Source organism: Protopterus annectens, chromosome 2.part2, assembly GCF_019279795.1.
Source record: "Protopterus annectens isolate FY-2018-M chromosome 2.part2, PAN1.0, whole genome shotgun sequence".
Classification (NCBI taxonomy): Eukaryota; Metazoa; Chordata; order Ceratodontiformes; family Protopteridae; genus Protopterus; species Protopterus annectens.
In genome coordinates this window covers 764,884,589-764,904,547 of record NC_056730.1, presented here as the reverse complement: position 1 = coordinate 764,904,547, position 19,959 = coordinate 764,884,589, and positions in this window count along the sequence as shown.

Here is a 19,959-nt window from a genome sequence, read left to right as displayed (position 1 = left end):
AACTAAACTTGTCAAAGGTGGAGTGGGCCACCAAGCATCTTGTGAGCATTTCTGTGTCATAATAGTCCATACCCTTAATAGCCTTCAATAGAAAGTGACATTCCTCTTGCTGAATAAGGAGCAAGAAAAAAGCTGACTTGTCAGTTTTTGTAAGACAGGGATCAGAACATATCCAGATGGTGTTTATTTTATTTTATTTTACATTTGTTGACTGGGCTAGTCTAGCTGGATACATGTCCATTTTCAGTAGAGGCCTGGGGAGAAAAGCTCCAAGAAATCATACATAGTTAAAACAGAAGTTATTACAGATATTATAAAACAGCAAGTATTACAAAAGCTAATTATAATATTTTTTTTTACCCCCCCACCCCCACCCACAGGTACATACAAATTGCAAAACACTTAGTGATTTCATGATCAGGTGCAAGATACATATATGTTGTATAATAGTATTTTAAATAATACGTAAATGGAAGAAAAGAAAGGATGTAGGGTGAGGTATAGAGGATAGGAAAATAATTAGTCTGGGTTAGTACAGGAGCATAGCCAGTGTTTATTGAGGTATAGTTTTAGGTTCTTTTTAAAAAGTGAGAGAGAAGACTGAGAAGTGATTTCTGAGTGTAGTTTATTCCATATTTTTCCAACAGCGTTCGAGAATAAGGATTCACCTGCTGAGTTGTTGGGTTTAGTAGTATTGATCAGTAGTTTGTTTGAGGAGTGTAGATTTTTGAGATTATTATAAGGTGTAATTAGGGTAGAGAGTATTGGGGTGTTGCTAGGTTGATACAGGGTCTTGTGGATTATTGTAAGCTGGTGAAGTTGGAGCTGGTTAAGTAGTTCTAGCCAGTTTAGATGTCGATTTAGACAGTGATGGGTTCTAAAAGGAGAGCCTGTTGCAAATCTAGCAATATTGTTATAGGATGTTGCTAGTTTATTGAGGTTGTTTTTAGAGAGATTGGTGTATATAGGAGAAGCATAGAGGAGAGTGGAGGTTAGGTGAGTTCTTGCTATAGTGGTCCTAGCTTCTGGTGTAAGATAGGGTTTAATTCTGTAAAGGGATCCTAGTTTTTTGTTAACTCATTTTATTGTGGTGTTTATATGAGTGTCAAAGTTAAGATTGTTGTCTATTGTTATTCCTAGCAGTTTAGTGGTTGGTTCAGGAGTGATAAGAGTACCGTTGTTAGAAGTGAGATTGAAATGGAAAGAGGTGGACTTTCGGGTTGGTGTAAAGAGTAGTAGTTTAGTTTTCTTGGGGTTTAAGAGGAGGCAGTGGTGTAAGAACCATTGTTCTACAGTGTTGAAAGCTTTTTGAGTAAGATTATGAAGTTCAGTTCGAGAGGAGGCTGAGCAGATTATGGTGGAGTCATCTGCATATTGAATACAGGTGGAGTAAAGAATAGCAGAACTCAGGTCATTAATATAAATGGAAAATAGGAGTGGGCCTAGTATTGAGCCCAAGGGAGATAGAAAGGTGATTCGATAGTTTATTTTGCCATAGTACAGCCTGCTGGCGGTTTTCAAGGTAGGATCTGAACCAGCTCATAGATAGAGGATCGAGTGAAAGAGAGTTCAGTGTATGGAGGAGTAGTTGGTGATTAACCATGTCAAAAGCTTTAGATAAGTCAATGAAAACTGCAGATGAGAGAAGGTTTTTGTTGCGGTTATTGTTAATGCAGTTAGTGAATGACAGCAGAGCAGTGGTAGTACTGTGGGAAGGTCTGAAACCATGTTGACAGTTGGCAAGTAGGTTGTTCTGGAGAAGGTGGTTAAGAAGTTGTTTATGGATACACTTTTCCATAATTTTTGCAATTGGGGATAGTAAAGCTATAGGGAGAAAGTTAGAGAAGTCATTGGAGTTCCCCCCTTTGTGTAGTGGGATGATATGAGAAATTTTCCAGATAGATAGGACAGTTCCTTCACTTATAGATCTATTTATCAGAATGGAGATGGGATAGGCAATGGCTTTAGCTCCTTTTTGCAAGAATTCTGCAGGCAGTTTATCGGCTGTGGGAGTATTAGGTTTTAACTTTTGGAGAAGGGAGGAAATGAAGGAAATAGATACTGGTTGTAAGTGAAATAAAGGAGGTATGTTTATAAAAGAGGTGGGCAGGTTAGAGGTATCTGGGGATAGGTGGCTAGCTAGAGTTTGGATGGCGTCTGTGAAGAAAGAGTTGAAGGCATTGCCTGTTTGTGTGGGATTGCCAGGGTTTGAGCCTTGTGGGTTGGGTAAGATTGATTGGCCTGGGAAAAAAAGATTGTTAATACTAGTCCAGAATTTTCTAGGATCCTTTTGAGTGGTTTGCTGTAAATGTAGATAAAAGTTCTTTTTGTCTAGTAGGATGGCTTTTTTTGTAATATTTCTATGTTCTCTAAAGGTTTGTCGGTCTGCTAGATTCTTAGTTGTACGCCATTTTGCCCAGGATTTGTTTCTAAGAAGGATTTTTTGTTTAGTATTGTTGGTGAGCCAAGGGGCGGGCTTAGCTTTGGTTCTTATAGAGCGAGTTGGTGCATGGTGGTCAAGGATGGTTAAGAATGTTGAATTGAAGTATTCAACTGCTTCATTTAGAGGGAGTGATTTTAATGGTGAGCAGTTACATTGTCTTAGTTCTGTTCGGAAAAGTTCTTGGTTAAATTGCTTTTTAGAGCGTATTGTTCTGAAGGTGTTAGGGAATATTATGTTGGTTTTCTGTCTGATAATGTAAGTTAGAGAATGGTCACTTAGGTCGTCTGGAAGGGTTCTTGTTATGTAGGCTTGATGAGGGGTATTAGTAAGTATCCAATCCAGGGTACTTTCTTTGTTACTAGTGCCAGTGTTAATAGCATCCTCCAAGCACAAGCACTTTACTTTAGAATTGAACTTACTTATGCTGTCACTGACAAAAGATCCAACCAGGGTGGAAAGGAGGTGAATGTCCCTGTATTGTCCAGGGTTTAACTTTGGCAAAAGCTCTATGGGGATCCTGAAAATGCATGAATGGAGGGGAAGGGAATGGACCCTTCACCCTACCAGAAGCAACTTCTTTATTAGTGATTTTACAGAGGACTTCCTGATTCCCAGATACTGAATGAAGGCTAAAACAATGATGAAATGTGGGCATAGTACAAACATTTAGAGAAAAAAAATTGGGAAAAGCTGCAATCAATTCCTGCTTAATCTGTAAGAACTTCAGTCTGTATTAGAAAAGTGCTGCTTTTTTCTGTGCTGTGATACTCAAAAGGAAGACCTTCCTCAGTGCCCATTATAGGAGTGATCTTGACCTGTCCATATATCGATTTCATCCCTGAAAAAACAGTATCAGGGAGTGTAATTTTATCTGATGTATGCACTTCCTTCCACCAACACCTAGAGAAAGGCTGACCTTTATCACAGTGTGAACACACATGTAAAAAAAAATGGTACAAGGGCCAAGCACATAGCCCATTAATGTAAGCCCAACAAGCCTTAAACTTAATGAAGTTTCATCAGTTGTACCTCAGCTCAAGGACCTAGTATTTCAACCATTACCCCCAACCACATACCTACATGCATCTCTTTCCACCTAAGTGAAGGGTCTAAAGCTTTTAGCTTTCTAAATTTCTAGGCATAACATAATCAGTGTACACCACCACTGAATCACTGAGCTTCCTTTATGGTGCTAAAATAAGCTAGTAAGGGGAGAACTTGGTTTGGTTCTTTCTCAAGGATAATGGTCATGAAGCATATCAAGCCTGATACCCAGGTATCACAGTTATGAACCCATGCTTTGCCATATACTTCTTACCCAAAACTGGTAGGGATGTTATGAGGTTCCTGTTGTCAGTAACATGGGAATCCAAGAAACCCTGATCTTTCTCAGTGTCCACTAAATAAATAATACCCAAATATTCACCTAGTATGTGAGATATAATGGCCGGCCCTCAGGCAAAGGAGATATAGCCTGATACAGTCTTAATCATTACTTTACTAATTTAACTATTTAATAGAACATGTGAAAAAAAGCTTTGGAAGCATGTGAGGGTAGTTATTGAACTTCTATTGATTCTCCCAACAATTGAACTTACATAAACTGAAAACCTTGTTCCATGAACAAATCAAATAACTTAGCTCTACCTCCATTTGATAATGCCTCTAAAAAATATCTAAATACTTTTCCACTGCCTGCTGACTGAGACTCTGCAAAATTACCTGCTGAAAGTTCTTCCACTAATGCAGCTGTCTCTCCCCACCCTCATCAAGAACTGGCTCTCCTGTCTTTTTCTGGCCTTTGCACGTGGGATGTTTCCCAGCTGGAAGGGTCTCTGAATCAGCATCAACAGATGGGTCTGAATTAGGACTCTTGGCATAACTCATCACAGGACTGTGCCCAGGATGTTGATCAGCTGCTGCAAGGTCTTTGAATAGTACCTTGGTTCAGGAAGTAATAGTCTCTCACTTGGCTTAAAAGTCTTCATCATAGCCTCAAAAATAAATATAATTGTATATCAGATATGACCGAACAATCCAGCAAAGAAAACTTAACCTAAAATCTTAATACTGAGATTTTAAGTATACTTTAGTACCATAGCCAAATAAGCTTATATCTAAATTAAGCTTAACATTTTAGTCTATGACTTCACTTGGTGAATAATTAATATAAGATTATAGGAAGTTACTAGGCTACTGGCCCTGAGGCCCTTACAAGACTGGCCAAGAATTTAGCCCATGTTCTGACAAATCAGCACATGATGCCCCTGTCCAGCAGGGACATAGGTGGAATCCCAGGGGTGTATTTTCTGTTCCCCATCCAGTTATCCAGGTTGCACTTAAAAAGGGTTAATGAGGTACTCTGCTTGACATGGAGAGAAAAGCTATTCCACAGAAGGGGAAGTCTCTGAGACACAAATCTGTTCCTCCTACATATCCTGTTGAATTCACGGACCAGGATGAGGTTGCATGTGTGAGTGCAGCTTTCCCCACGGATATGCAGCAGTTCCATCAAGGCAGGATCTGAGATTGCTTTGTATGCCAGAGGTCACCTCTCAGGAGTCTGTAGGAGACTAAATAGAGGGACAGGGCTTTTAGCCTGTCTGTGTAGGCTATATGTTTGAGGCCCTGCATTCTCCTAGCGAGGAACCTCTGTGGTCTCTCCAGCTGCTGCATGTTCTTTGTGAGGTACATGCCAAAAATGGCATTATATTCAATAATGGGTCTTATAAGGGAAGAATACAGAGATGTTATGGCCTCCTTGTCCCTGGATGAGATACCTTTACTAATGAGTGGGCCATGTAGAAACCTTTCCATGCAATGGGGGCAATATGGTGGCCAAAAGTCAGTTTGCTATCAACCTGGGTGCCCAAGTCCCTTACGACTGATTGAGTGCTTAGGACCTTGTTATTAACATGATCATTTATGGGGATGTAACTCTCCCTAAAAAGGGATGAGGGTGCATTTTTTGGCATTCAGTTTAAGGCCATGTTTCTGGCATCAGTCATTTGTTTGGGTGACACCCTCATGGAGGATGTCCACATCACTAGGGGAATTTATGACACCACCCACCTTGCAGTCACCTGAAAACCTGGTCAGCAATAGCCCACTGATTTTGGCCTGCACCTCAGAAAAGTATATGCCAAACAACAGAGGCCCCAAGACCCATCCCTGGGGTAAACCGCTAGCTACGGGTCTACTGCTTAAGGTGGCTGTCACTATTTTGACTAGGTGGGCTCTATCAGTGAGCCAGTTTGCTACCCATCTGGTAACATATGGATTGATGCCTAGTCGAGAGAGTTTATCTATTATACCCGAGTGGAGAATAGTATCGAAGGCTTTGGCTAGGTCAAGGTAGGTGGTGTGCACTGTCTTCCCCTCATCCATGGCTTTGGTGACTGTCTCAAAGAAGTTGACAAAATTTAACAGGCATGACCTCCCCCTGATGAAACCAAACTGTGGGAGATTGAGTGTTTGGAGTTTGCCAATGTCCTTGTTAATGAGGTCCATGATAATCAATTTCATTTCCTTGCAGATCAGGTTAGTTAGGCTGATGGGTATATAATTTCCTGATTCAGTGGATGCTCCACTTTTGTGCAAAGAGATGACAGTGCCTGTCCTCCACTTGGCTGGAACATAGCCGGTACTCAGGCTAATGGTGCTCTAAGTTCCTGCCTGAGTTCATGTAGGATGCAGTCCAGGATGTTATCAGGTCCCATGGAGGCTGTATATTTTGCCTTTGAGATGCAGTGATGACTTGCTCCCTAGAGATAAGGGGAGGGGGGAAGGTGCTGGTGATGTCCTAATTTACTGATGAAGGGACAGAGGGGTGAAGTTTTCACTGAACCTGTCTACCAGAAGGTTGGCTATATCTATGGTGTTTGTGTATGTGGTGTCATTGACCACTAGTTCTGAGCAGAACTGAGTGCTTCCTTTAAGATTGTGGACATATGTGAAGAAGGCCTTATGACTGTCTTTAGTAGATGTGGCCAGTTTGGACTTGAAGTTTGCTTTGGAGGATTTCATGTGTGCTCTTATTTGCTTGTTCAGGCTAAGGAAAGATTGCTTTCGATTAGGCACCTTTTTTGTCTTGGACAGCAATTTTTTACTTTTGGTTTATTTATTGCAGATGTCCACCACACAGGTTTATTCTCCTTGAGGAGGATGATTTTGTCCTGTTGGATATTCCTGATTCCATGCAGCTATATAAATGCTAGTATAGTACTTTGGTGTAGGTTTGGACATATGTGCTGTTTATGCCTTCCCTCAGGAGGTTGTAGTCAGCTTTGGAGAAGTATTTTGTTTGACCCTAGCTGGAGGAGGGGGGGCAGGGGAGATGGTGACTTTGAAAGTGACCACTTTGTAGTCAGGTCTTACCATGGAGAATGGCTCTGTAGGGATCCTGGAATGGTTATTCATGTTGGTTAATACCAAGTCCAAGATATTAACACCCCTTGTGGGGATGTTGACTAGCTAGTCCAAGGCATTTGCATTGAAGAAATCAGGGAATCTTTGTGAATCTGTGTTTTGGCAAGAGTAGTTGTTCCAATCTATGGTTGGATAGTTAAAGTCACCCTGGATCAAGGTAAAAGGTTGAATCTTGATAGATCTTGATAGAGGTCCAGATAGGTGAAGTGGGCATCTTTAGTCAAAGTTGGGGGCCTGTAGCTAGCTATGGTTTGAACATGGTTCTTGTCAATGGTTAAAACTTCACCTGGAGTGTCTCCTGTGTGTCATACTGTTTTACCAGCCTGGAGGTGTGTATGTCTTTAATATATATTGCAACTCCACTTCCCTTTGCTTTGATGCCCATGGTTTGGAGTCTGAAAGTATGATAGGATGAGTAACCTGCTATGGCTGGAGTGCACTCTGTAGGTTTGAGCCAGGTTTATGTGACTGCACAACTGTCAGCATCTTCCAGGGTTAAGAATGTTTGCAATGAGTGCAGTTTCATGTTTAGACTCCTAGCGTTTAGCAGCATGACCTTTAATTTGTGTTTTGATGAAATTTTCCTGTTGGTAGTTTTGACCTCATAGTATTGCCTAAAAAAAGACATGATGGGGGGAGGTAAGAGCTTTGGCCAGAAGCCTGTAGCCCAAGGGAGACAGATTCTGGCCATCTCTGATAATGCATCTTGGTGTGTCGATCATGTCTTCCCAGGCTAACACCAGAAACTAAGCCAATTGTTAAAGTTAATCATTTTCTGTTTGTTTTGAGGCATCATTCTGGGTGATGGTAGAATGCTGTTTAAGGCTAGGAACATACTTGCCTGGGACAAGTATTCAGCGAGCTCGATCATGTCTATCTTCATATAGTCTAAGGAGGTACAGCTCAAGTCATTCACACCAACATGGACTATGACAGAGTCATAATAGTACCTGTTGTCGAGAGACCTGAGTGCATGGATGATATGGTGGATTCTGGCACCTGACAAACAACTAACTGTGGCTTTCTGCTTATCCAGCCTGGTGAGGAGCACATCTGTGTGTCTCACAATGGAGTCTCCTATGACTAATATGTTGGGTTTATGTTTAGGCCTTAATGGGTGTGAGACACCGGTCTGTGCACAATGTGTGGTATGTCGTGTGTTAGGCAGTGGAGCCCATGTGTCTTTTTGCCTCTGAGGTGTCTTTTGTTTGGGTATGTTTTTGTTGAGGACCTCCACATATATGGGTGTGTATTGTGTAGGTGTGGGTGGTGTTTGAGGTGTGGTGTTTGTGTTGACAACCTTCTCAGTGCCAGATATACTGGCATATGAGGATCCGAGGATAGACTCTACGTTCTTAATCTAATTGCATCTCTCACAAATTGTGTTCCTAGGTGGTAGTAGTAGAGGGTGGTCCATGTACATGAGGCAGTTGCTACATTGTCTCAGGATGCCCATATCAGCCAGAATAGCAGGAGAAACTGTAGGAAATTGTCGATCCATATTTGCAGGATCTAAGGAAGAGAGACCAGAGAAAGCTAAGGAGGTAAAGGGTAGAAGGTCTAAGAGGAATACTACTAGGTGATCACACAAGTGCTACTAAGGGAAAATGTGTAGCTAGAATACCTCACAATGGGTTAAAAACAGTGCAGCTGTGGTGCATGATGTGCAAACAAGGCCAAACCAACTCAAAACATGGGATTTAAATACCACAAAAAATAGAATATTCTAGTAACACAGACATCTAGCCAATCCTGATAGTCCCTGCTTTTTTTCCCAGCTTGTGCCAGACAAGGTCCAGACAGCCATGCTACTCTCACTAAAAGAGGAGATAGGCCCCTACCAACACAAGATGGCTGTCAGAAACAAAGAAGGAAGACACATAATGACTGGTAGAAACACAGAAGACAAAAACAAATATTTCTGAATGCAGCAAATCTTGTATCTAGACTATGCTACTCAATTTAAGGGTAAGAACACAGTAAAACTCACAAAAAAGGACAGATTAACCACTTACAGACAAAACATAGCTCACAGTATGAAAAAATACAGTTAAATAGTAATGAAATGCACTAAAATGCAGTTAAACAGTAATGAATTGCAGTAAATAGCAATGAGATACAGTTAAACAGTAATGGAATGCAGTTAATTAGAAAATTGCTTTAAAACAGTGCAAATGTGATACATTAGCTCACAATCACAACAGTAAAAACAGCTCAAATAAAGCAGCAATTTAGCAGAATAGTGTCATCAATTTAATCAGACTACTGACAAGCAGTAACAAATCTGGCAAACTAAATTCAGTTGAACACCTAAGCACAAGCAGCAAAATGAAGTAGGAAGAGGTTTGTTTTTAGTAGAAAGTGAGGAGACAGAAGATAATTCAAGATTAAGAAGCCAAATGGTGGGCCTTCACAAATGATCTCACTGTACTCAGTAGAATGAGTTGATGCAATGGGTGGACCTTCACAACTGATCTCACTGTACTCAGTAGAACGAGTTGATGCAATGGAACAGGGAGGAGTGTCCAATGTCAGATTTATAGTACAGGCGAACAATTCAAAAGCTACCAAGCTTTAAGACCACAATAGCAGTCAGGTGGGTGGGTGGAGATACAAGATCAGAACAGAGGTAAGGGTTTGATTCACTAAGCCTAAAAACAGTTACACAGTTAAACAGATATGCAGCAAATACTGTTTTAGTTTATCAGAAGTGCAGAAAATAGTCAAAAATATGCACTTATCTTTTGTAGTTTTACAGCAGGATTTTGGAAAACAGCAGAGCAAAGGCAGAAGGCCAAACTCACTGCAGCTTTGAACAAACAATTATGCAAACTACATCTGATATAAGCCAATATCATACAGACTAATCAGGTGTAATTAGCAGAATACTGCAGACTATGAATGAATCAATATAAAATGCGGAGGACAAATAGATACGTGGGATAAAACTGTGTTTACACAAAAATAACTCAATATTAAGTCAGGTTACAACACCGATAAGGACCAAAATGCGATTCAGATACCTTAGATATAATTAAAATGAATAACTAAACTATAAGCACATAATTGAATTAGAATTAATTTAAATATTATATTCCTCAAAGTGCATAAAACAGATTAGAATTCAGGACCCTTGCAATGCCAATCCAATATTGTACCACTGTATAAATTTCAACTAAAATAAAACTGGTTAATACTACAAGATATCAACTGTTATAGGTCTTTAAAGCAAGCTAGCCACAAAAGCCTATAAGGAAACTGTATTTCTCCCCCGGAGGGGTTAGAACCCAATCTCAATACTCCTAAAACACAAATTCTCTAAGATCCCTTCTGGTACATATATATATTTTTTCTTTTTTTATATATACCTGCCTGTTACAATTAATCAACACTGCATTAAAGCTAAAAAAGTGACATTAATTCCATAACTGGTGACATATGACATTAGGTGATAAAATATTAGCCTTATGTACTTCAGAAAAATTGTATATTAGTACATGTTCTCTTATCCTGTCAATTTCTTTAGTTGCTTGAATTAACATTATTTAATTATTTTTAATGAATAAAATTGACAACTTTGAAACAATTGCAGCTATAGCTTGTATCAACAAATAACAGGCTTATTTACTTCAGTATATTAATCACATTCTCTTATTTCTTTCTAAGTGAATCTCATACATTTATAGGTTCATAGATTCATAGGATGTTACTAGGCTATTGGCCCTAGGACCTTTATAAGCCTAGCCATGCTATACCCCTGTTCCCCTATTGACCAGGTTGCATGGTTTGTATTTGCAGTGCGAGTTTATGATCAACACCAACTGCCCTTATCCAAGAGCACCATATGTGATATCCCCGGGGTAAATTTACAGTCTCCCATCCAGTCGTCTGAATTACACTTAAATAGGGTCATTGAGGAGCTCTGTTTTACATGAATTGGGAGTAGTAATCTCTGTGAGTCAAAGCTGTCTCTCCAGCCTGTCCAGTTAATGTTGTGGGCTGGGTTAAGCTCACCAGAGTAAGTGCATTTTGTCCTATTTGATTTGTGGATGTGCAGCATTTCCATTAGGGCAGGATTTGAAACTTCTCTGTAGGCCAGGCACAAGTCACCTCTCAGCAGCCTGTAAGATACAGAGTACAGTGACAGGCCTTCAGTCTGTTCATGTAGGGCATGTGTTGAAGGTCCTGAATTTTCTTGGTGAAAAACCTCTGAGGTTTCCCCACCTGCTGCAGATGTCTGGTGAGGTACATACAGAAGAAACTGTTGTACTCTGTTAGTGGTCTGATGAGGGATGAGTACATGGGAATTATAACATCCTTAGCTCTTGATGCAATGTCCTTACTTATCAGATGTGCAATGTAGTAGGCCTTCCTTACCACTGTGGACACATGGTGATTGAAGTTAAGGTTGCTATCAACCTGTGTTCCCAAATCTCTCACCACAGGGTTTGAGGTAAGGGGGAAGGGTACTGTTAATATTGTAATTTGCAGGGATTTCACCTTTGCTGAAAGTGATTATAACACATTTTAACACATTTTTTTATGTTTAGTTTAACTCATTCCCTCCAGTAAAGCTCTTTTGAGTGTGGGTCTTTAACTCCCAGTGGGTGTGGCTTGAGCCTTTAAAAAATTAAGATATCACAGTTACAGTTCTAACAAATACTTATTGAGTGAGGTCAAATACCAACACAATTGTGTTTACTATAATGTATGCTTTAAGATAAAATGTTCTGATACCTTGTATGTAGCACGATTTTGGAATTATTAATGCAAATATGAACAAGCAATATTTGACACCTAAAGGTGCAGTAGGAGGTAACTGCAGAAATACCTGGAGGCACACTCGGTTGTAATGAGTTGTCTATGGCTTTGGCATCAACCATTTGTCTGTGTAACTCCTTTTTGTAGTATGTCAACATCATGGGGGGCTCAATGACTGTGCCCACTTTGCAGTCATTGGTGAATTTGACAAGCTACAGACCATCTATTTTCACCTGGACATCTGAGAAATAGATTCCAAACAGTAGGGGGCCCAGCATGGATCCCTGTGGTACACCACTGGTAACCACTGGTAACTGGTCTGCTGGTAGAGGTGGAACCCTGACTTTGACTATATGCATTCTGTCTGAGATAGCTGGCTACCCGTCTAATTACATATGGGTTTACTTCCCAGTTTTTAATTTCTCCAAATCACTTGTGTTTTTAATACCATGACGAGAATTGACCACATTCCTAAGTCAAAGTATGATTATAGTTATTAGTATTGTTTCAATCTTTGATCTCAGCCAGAAGTGCTCTTTGCAGCACCTGCAATGTGCCCAGTAATGACTCATCCTGCAGTTTGTACAGAATTACATGTATTTGTAGCATACTAAATATGATTGCAGATTTTTTTTTTATAAGACCAGATGCTGCTACTGTTGGAACTGTATGGGTATCTTTCTTTCACATTGCTTTCATTTCTGACTGCAAATCCTGATATTTTGGAACTCTGTGTCTCTCTGTATGCAAATGTCTCTCTGTATGCAAGATACTGTAGTCACTGGGCGTAACGATTTAAATGATCAATGTTACTTTTGTCTTCTTTTCATGGACCACTATATCTGTTTTTCTCACATCTATCTTTTGAGCTGTTGGTAATGGGTGATCCCATATAACGTAGGCATCATCATTTTCTATGATGCTTTGTGGCTCATGTTTCTAGCGTTTTTCAGCTACTTCAGTATTGTAATGTGTGCACAATCCCCAGTGCAACAGTCTTGCCACATTATTATGCCTTTCAGTATACATTCCTTCTGCCATTAGTTTATCACACTCAGCAATGAGGTGTTCGACTGTTTCCCATTCTGTTTTACAAAACCTACATTTATCTGTTTCTCCGACATAACTGTATACAAAAACGAAAAAGCAGAGAGACCAATCCACAGATACTATTTATTGTAAGCGCTTTCGTACATAAAATCCATGCACTTCTTCAGACAACATAACCCAGTATATCCAAACTTATATAGAAAACAGAAAACCAATTAATCATACAATTACATTAAATTAATTAAATAATTAATTAATTAATTAATTAATTAATTAATTAATGAATTAATTACAACTAAGGATACCCTTACAATTAGAGAAACATTCCTACCTAAAAACTTCATACTTAAAATTATCTACACAATAAACAAGTTTTTAAAAGTAAATAACCTAATTTAAAAATATATTTATATATTTAAATTCATATTGTATGTGTATTTTTCATATAGGTAAATAAATACAACTGTACGCTCCAACATTAATATTACTACATACAGTATGCTAGCCTACTTTTTACCTTTCTAAAGCCTTCAATTTCAACAAGCATTTAATGGAACAGGCATCATTTAAACCAGGGTAAATGTATGCATTTGTTTGTAACTACCATAAAAGTTCCCGCTCCTCCAGTTTAAGCTGCCAAGGTCCCCCTCTCAGATTTTTTGGGATACTGCCCACAATGGTGAATTGGAAACTATGTGTCCCAAATTCACCTATGTGTCTTGCTAAAGCATTGGTACTTGTGTAGATAATTTGGTTTTCTGTTTTCTATATAAGTTTGGATATACTGGGTTATGTTGTCTGAAGAAGTGCATGGATTTTATGTACGAAAGCGCTTACAATAAATATTATCTGTGGATTGGTCTCTCTGCTTTTTCGTTTTTGTATACAGTTTTGTGTTTCTTTTTTGATTTTGCTGTTTCTCCCACATGTTCAATGTACTTTGTAAACTAATGTGTATGCAGTCCACTATCTTGGGCTGTCAATATTAACCTTTCATCTTTTGGCGTGAATTCGCCTCTCCTTAACCATTCCTGAGTTCCTGATCGACGTGAGGTGGTTCCAGGAGTTTTATACTTGCAACTATATCTATGCATTTTCCACATTTCTTGCCTTCTCATCTGATCCTTCACCCTGTATTCTTTCTTTTGTTTCTTGGAACATTCAGTTGCTGCCTGATATTTATCTTCTGGTTTAATTTCCATTCCCGCTTAATGCCGATATGCTTCTGCTAAACTAAGCAGGGAAGTCCTCTTAGATTTATTCTCCTCATGTTTCAAAGCTTTCACTATGTTTGGGCCTTGTGACATCAACAGATATGTATGCAGTCCCTTGACTGCAGATCTATACATGTAATCAATTTCAAGGAGGCCCATACCTCCTTCAGAATGGGGAGTATACAATCTTGGTATGCACTGATTTTTATAAATCATTTGATGAGCATGAAGCACCCTTCTTTTTTTACTATCTAATCTATCCAACACCTTTTGGGGACAGTCAAGCACTCCAAAACTGTAAGTTAGGATAGGAAGACCAAATTGTTTTATAAATTGAACTTTGTTCCTAGATGTCAACGTTTCCAGGATTAATTTAGGTCTTCTGTAGTATTCCTTACTGAGTTTTATTCACATTTGTTCATGTTTTATTGTTGATCTTTCATCATTTCCAAAATATTTATACACTCTGTCTTGCTCAAGTTCTTTTATATCAAATCCTTGTCCCAAACTGATATTTTCTTGGTGCTGCATCTTTCCTGCTTTAAAGGTTGCTTTTGCACATTTATCAAGACAAAAGGTCATTCTTATATCATCTGTAAAAGTTTTGACTACTTGCAGTTGTATTTCAGTTCCACATTTGATGAGCTATACAGTTTTTAATCATCGACAAAGACAAGACCCCAGATTCAGCAAGCTCTGCACGGAGTGCAGGAATAGTGCAACAGCTGCTCCACGCAATATGGCTGACGAGCGATCCAGTAATGAGCTCCCAGAACGTGCATGAGCACTCCTACACTATTCCTGCATGGCCACCACTGTTATATGCTAATTACCTCATTTGCTGGGGAAAACCATGCAAATGAGGTGAATTAGCAATCCAGGAAGCATGCAGGTGTCTGTGCAGGAATAGTGCAACCTGCAGAAATGTATTCAGTTACTAACCGAATACATTTCTGCAAATTACAAAACGGAGGCATGACAGCTCTAAAGAAAGCATGTATTCAATGTAGTAGGCATGCCAATGGCCAAATATATGGCCACTGGCATGAGAAATAGTTGCAAAATTATAAAAAATAACTTTATTTTTTTGGCTGATTTTGGCCGTTTAAGCATAGGGCAGCGGTGCGCAAATGGGATCAGCCTGAAAATAAGAAAAAAAAGTTGGAAATAAGCTTCTAAACCCAAATCAGTATTTTGCCATAATAGTCAATGGCATGCATAAGGCAACAATACCAGGGAATAGTGGTTACTAAGGGAGAAGCTTAAGTGTGAGTGTGGTAACTATGAATTAGAATTCTGTTTTATTCAAATGAGGGGATTAATACTGAATCACAGATTTCCTCTCAGTGTTAGCTTGCACCCAACCGTGTATGTGCAGCAACACTAATGTATAAGTATAAGAGGTGGATTACCTCATAAGGGGGAGTGTCATGCATGCTGTAAGCTTATTGGAGCTCTGTGGCCTGAGTTTGTCGTTAGCTAAGCACAGCTAAGGAAGGAGGTGTGTCTGAGGCTGCCTAGCAGTGTTTACATTGCCTAAATGGGTGTGCATACCATGCACCAGGTTTAAAAAAAAAAAAAAAAACAGGAAATAGCAGCTCTGTTCACATATGAGCACTGAGTATGTGCACCACACTTTGGGGCTTAAACAGGAAGGGAATGGGAAGGGAAAACAGCAGTAGGAAGGCAATCAAGGAAAACTAGCATAGCTGGCAAGTGAAATGTATCAGAATCAGCCAATTACACATGGAACAGCCTAACACACTACTATAAACTATGCAAACCATCCCAGTGGATACCAAGGTATGTGTAGGCTTAAGAATACTAGCCACAGGTACCCTCCAAAGGGCAACTGGGGAAATCATGGGGATCTCACAGGCATCAGCATCCAGAGCACTCCACCAATTCCTGGATGCCATGTCAGCACATGCCAGTGAGCACATATATTTCCTCAACACCCGTGAGGTGTTGACCAGCAATATGCATCTATTCCACCAAATTGCAGAATACCCTGAGGCAGTTAGTGCTATAGACTGCATGCACATACACGTCAAAGCACTACCCGGTGAGCAGTGTAGGGTCTACATAAACCGTGTGGGCTTCCCCTCCATCAACTGTCAGGTCATGCGCGATGCCCAGGGCATTATCTTGAATGTGTGTGCTAGCAGCCCTGGAAGCTAACACGACTCCCACATCTGCCATATGACACTGCTGTACCAGTCATTTGCCAGTGGGGACATCCCATATGGCCATCTAGTGGGGGATGCTGGCTATGCACTGGAGCCGTGGGTGATGACACCTCTCAGAAATGCATACACGCCTGAACAAGAACTCCGTAATGAGGCACACACACAAACCAGTCACGGTTCCGCTGCCTGGACATATCCGATGGAGCCTTGCAGTACTCTACAGCTACAGAATATGATCCTGCAGAAATAACTGCAGCTGGAATAGTATGGGGCAAGGCCACACAGCCCCCCACCATTGCCAAGGCCATCACAGGCACAGAGGGACTCAGCGGTGGAACTACCTGAGCCTGTCCATATAGGCAGAAGGAGGCATGCCCAGTATGCCCAGGCCTTGGCAAAGAGACAATGCATAGCACATGCACTGACATGGTAGGGACCCAGTGAATGACACCTCCCTCTGACTCACACATACAGTGAAAGATATGGCAAACATGACACTACCTGTGCTTTACCATGTATAGGGAGTGTACTATGTGCATCTGACATAGTCAGCCCTCCAGCACTGTCCTCAGTACTGGCACAGCCACAAGGTAAGTCAGTCTTCCTATCAATTGCTGAATGGAGTAGTATGTTCTGATAGTTGTATCTATGGTATCGATGTTAGCATGCAAGGTAATCGGGTGGCTGAATGGGATGGCAGCAGATGGTGGGCACCTATATGGGCAGCATGAAATCCATAACAAATACTGCTGTCAATATACTAGGCAGTACTAGACAAGGTGATAAATCCCACGACATTACATGTGGTGGCCCAAATGTGTGTCTATAGGACACACACATGCATGTCAGTGAGGCTCACATACACACCACCAGCCTCAGCCAGCAGGACAGGTGTAGATGACCATAATGAAAGGCTGGGCTAAGGCCTCCAATTGATGGCAATGGTTAACAGCCCCCCTCCAGACCTTCACAGACAGACTACAACAGATCTGGCAGATGTATGTTTGCTCTGAAGGGTAAGAAGTCTAAAACTGAAATGTAGGTCAATAAAACCTACGATCTGTACTCTACTGACATGCCTCCAGTCTGCATGATAGGTTAGAATACAAAATGAAATGGAAGCCAACAGAGTACCTGAAATACCAGTACAGTCATAGAAAATGTTTAAAGTCATCAGGTGTGCCCCACCCTCACAATCCTATGTAGAAATGCAGTAACATGTAAGTGTGAGGTGTAATAACAGTGGAGCACAGATTACCTGATCTGGCCCAATCTACGGGATAGATTGCTGCATGTGTACAACATGCAAGGGTCCATGTGTTAGGCTGTCATTTGTTCAATATTGTGTGGAAGTGGTCAGCATGCAGGCATGGAGGGTTGTTTCTCAGTAGCCTATGGGCAGTTCTGTGGATGACAGGGCCATGTTCCAACAACTGCAGTGCCAACCACAATGCTTCTCAGCAATACCCATCTCAGCAGTCGTCCATACTCCCTGTCCAGATGTCAATATCTGTCACAGTCTGAAAGATGGACATGCCATGAATGTGGGTCCATACGTACACAAAGTACACAGGCGGAAGTACCCTAGACAGAGTGCATAAAATGTAACTGTCAACTGCACACTACTTTGGAATTGTACATACAGGTTAGCAGCACATTAGTTGTCCATGTAGTATGGAATACTGATGTAATCTGGGCAATCACTGGCAGACCACAAAAGGCACAGTTATGCAGTAATGAGAGACTGCCTATATCCCCGCACAAGGCAGCATAAGGTGAATGTCCTAGGTATATCTGTGAGTCAGCTGCAAGTAGCTTTCATATCACACATGCACTCAGCTCACCCCACCATCAGCCACATGTTTATCACAGGTCATATCCTTGCTGTTGGGAATGAGTACAGTATGACCCACTTCTGTATGAGAATACCCACAGAATGCAGCATGCTGAAGAGGTGTCCTATGCAGGTCTATCCCTAGCTGTAAGCAGCACCCTGCCTGCACCCAGACCAATGGATCAATATGTACAGGAATTATTGCCATTAACATAGCGCACACTTACCCTGTCACCCCAGGGGAATCCACTGGCTCACAGCCTGGGAATGTAGTAGTGACATAATGCACTGGCCTGCTACAGATGGCCTGCATCACTACCAAATGGCCTACAGTCCTCTGTCAAAGGCCTGTGCCTCATCCGTAGTGCCAATGTATGGTGTGTCACGGGGTCCCAACTAACAAACTAACACAGTCAACAGAACACAAATGCAAGGCTATGTTGACAAATCCCAGTAGCATGCCCCCCATGTCCTACTGCATGAACTGTGGACCAATCCATAAATACCACTGGAATGAAGGGCCAACTATAGGGATACATTCCAGATATTGCTCGCAAAATGTTAGGGTGAGGATAGACTAACAGAGTGTGGGGGGGTATAGACACATGGAAGTCATGGAGTGTGCAAAGTCTGAAACTCTGATGTGTGCCCATACTACCCCTGTCTGCAAACCCAGTAATGGGTGGCTACAAACCTGCTCATAAACCACAATGTGAAGGAGAACTGACCAGCTATATGAGCCCTGCCTCTGGGTAACCTGGGTGAATCTGTACAGCTGTGAGATATGGCCACAGCAGGATATGGCCATTCTGTTAAGTCGATATATGTACAAGAAGAGGATCCTCAGCCACCATACTATGAAGGTGCTGGACCATTTACACAGACCCCCCAGCAAGTGTCTGTAGCTACCCCTTCAGAATGGTAGGAGTGTGCAAGAATGTGTAGGCTGCGGACCACAATACTGGACTCAGCTTCATTCATCGTGTATTTCCCAGTAAATAACTGTGAGCAAATAATTATATCTGTCAGTAGTCAATGACATAATACATCACAATGTAAAACAGTACATATGTCTGAATATCTCTGCTAACAACAACCATGTAACACAAGCAGCACAGACAGCAATAGTTACAGTATCCTCTATCTGTTGCCCATTGTGACTCCATATTGTCAACCTATCTACAAATATCCTGCAGAAACAGGTTGCTATCTGTAGGTTGAGAACACCAAACCTTGAACTGGTGTACAACTCTACCTGGAATGGATTCACACACTCAATATAAAAGGTCATACTGGGCATGCTCCTACACTTAGAGAAATGAAGCCCATGTTGGACAACACAGTGTACCATACATATCTGTCATTTGCAGATGTCTCTGCACACATACCAAATTGTACACCATTTATGCTTCACACACACATTGGATAGGAATACTCACACATCTCCAAGGACAACACAGTATAATATGTCAAACATACGCATGCAGAGATGTGGGGTAGAGAGAGACAGACAGTGACAGATAAAATTCCATTATGAGGCCTGTCCCACTGACTACACATCCAATTGGCCCTTATCACATAATGTGCTGATGTCAATCACTGCAAACATTCCTTTTGGTAACCTTCAGCCCTATAGTGTCTGTAGTGCTTGTGATAACTGTGAAACACAAATCAGTATTCATGTAGCATTTGTATACTCAGTCCGGTCAAATGTAAAGTTGTGTGTGACTGAGTGTGTGTGTGTATTTCCAGAGGAATGATTTATGGCCCATCCACACACACTGCACTTCCCATTGCTCATGTTTGCACTCCTGCTGATGTCAGTCACCTTGAAATAACCCTTTGGCCATGTTTCAACCCTGTAAGCTCCATGATGCTTGCAATGACTGAGTAATGCTGTAGTGTAGCAAACTAGTGATGTAGGAGTTCTAATCCTAGACATGGCAACTGTAATGGTGTGTGTGTGTGTGTGTGTGTGTGTGTGTGTGTGTGTGTGTGTGTGTGTGTGTGTGTGTGTGTGTGTGTGTGTGTGTGAAGATG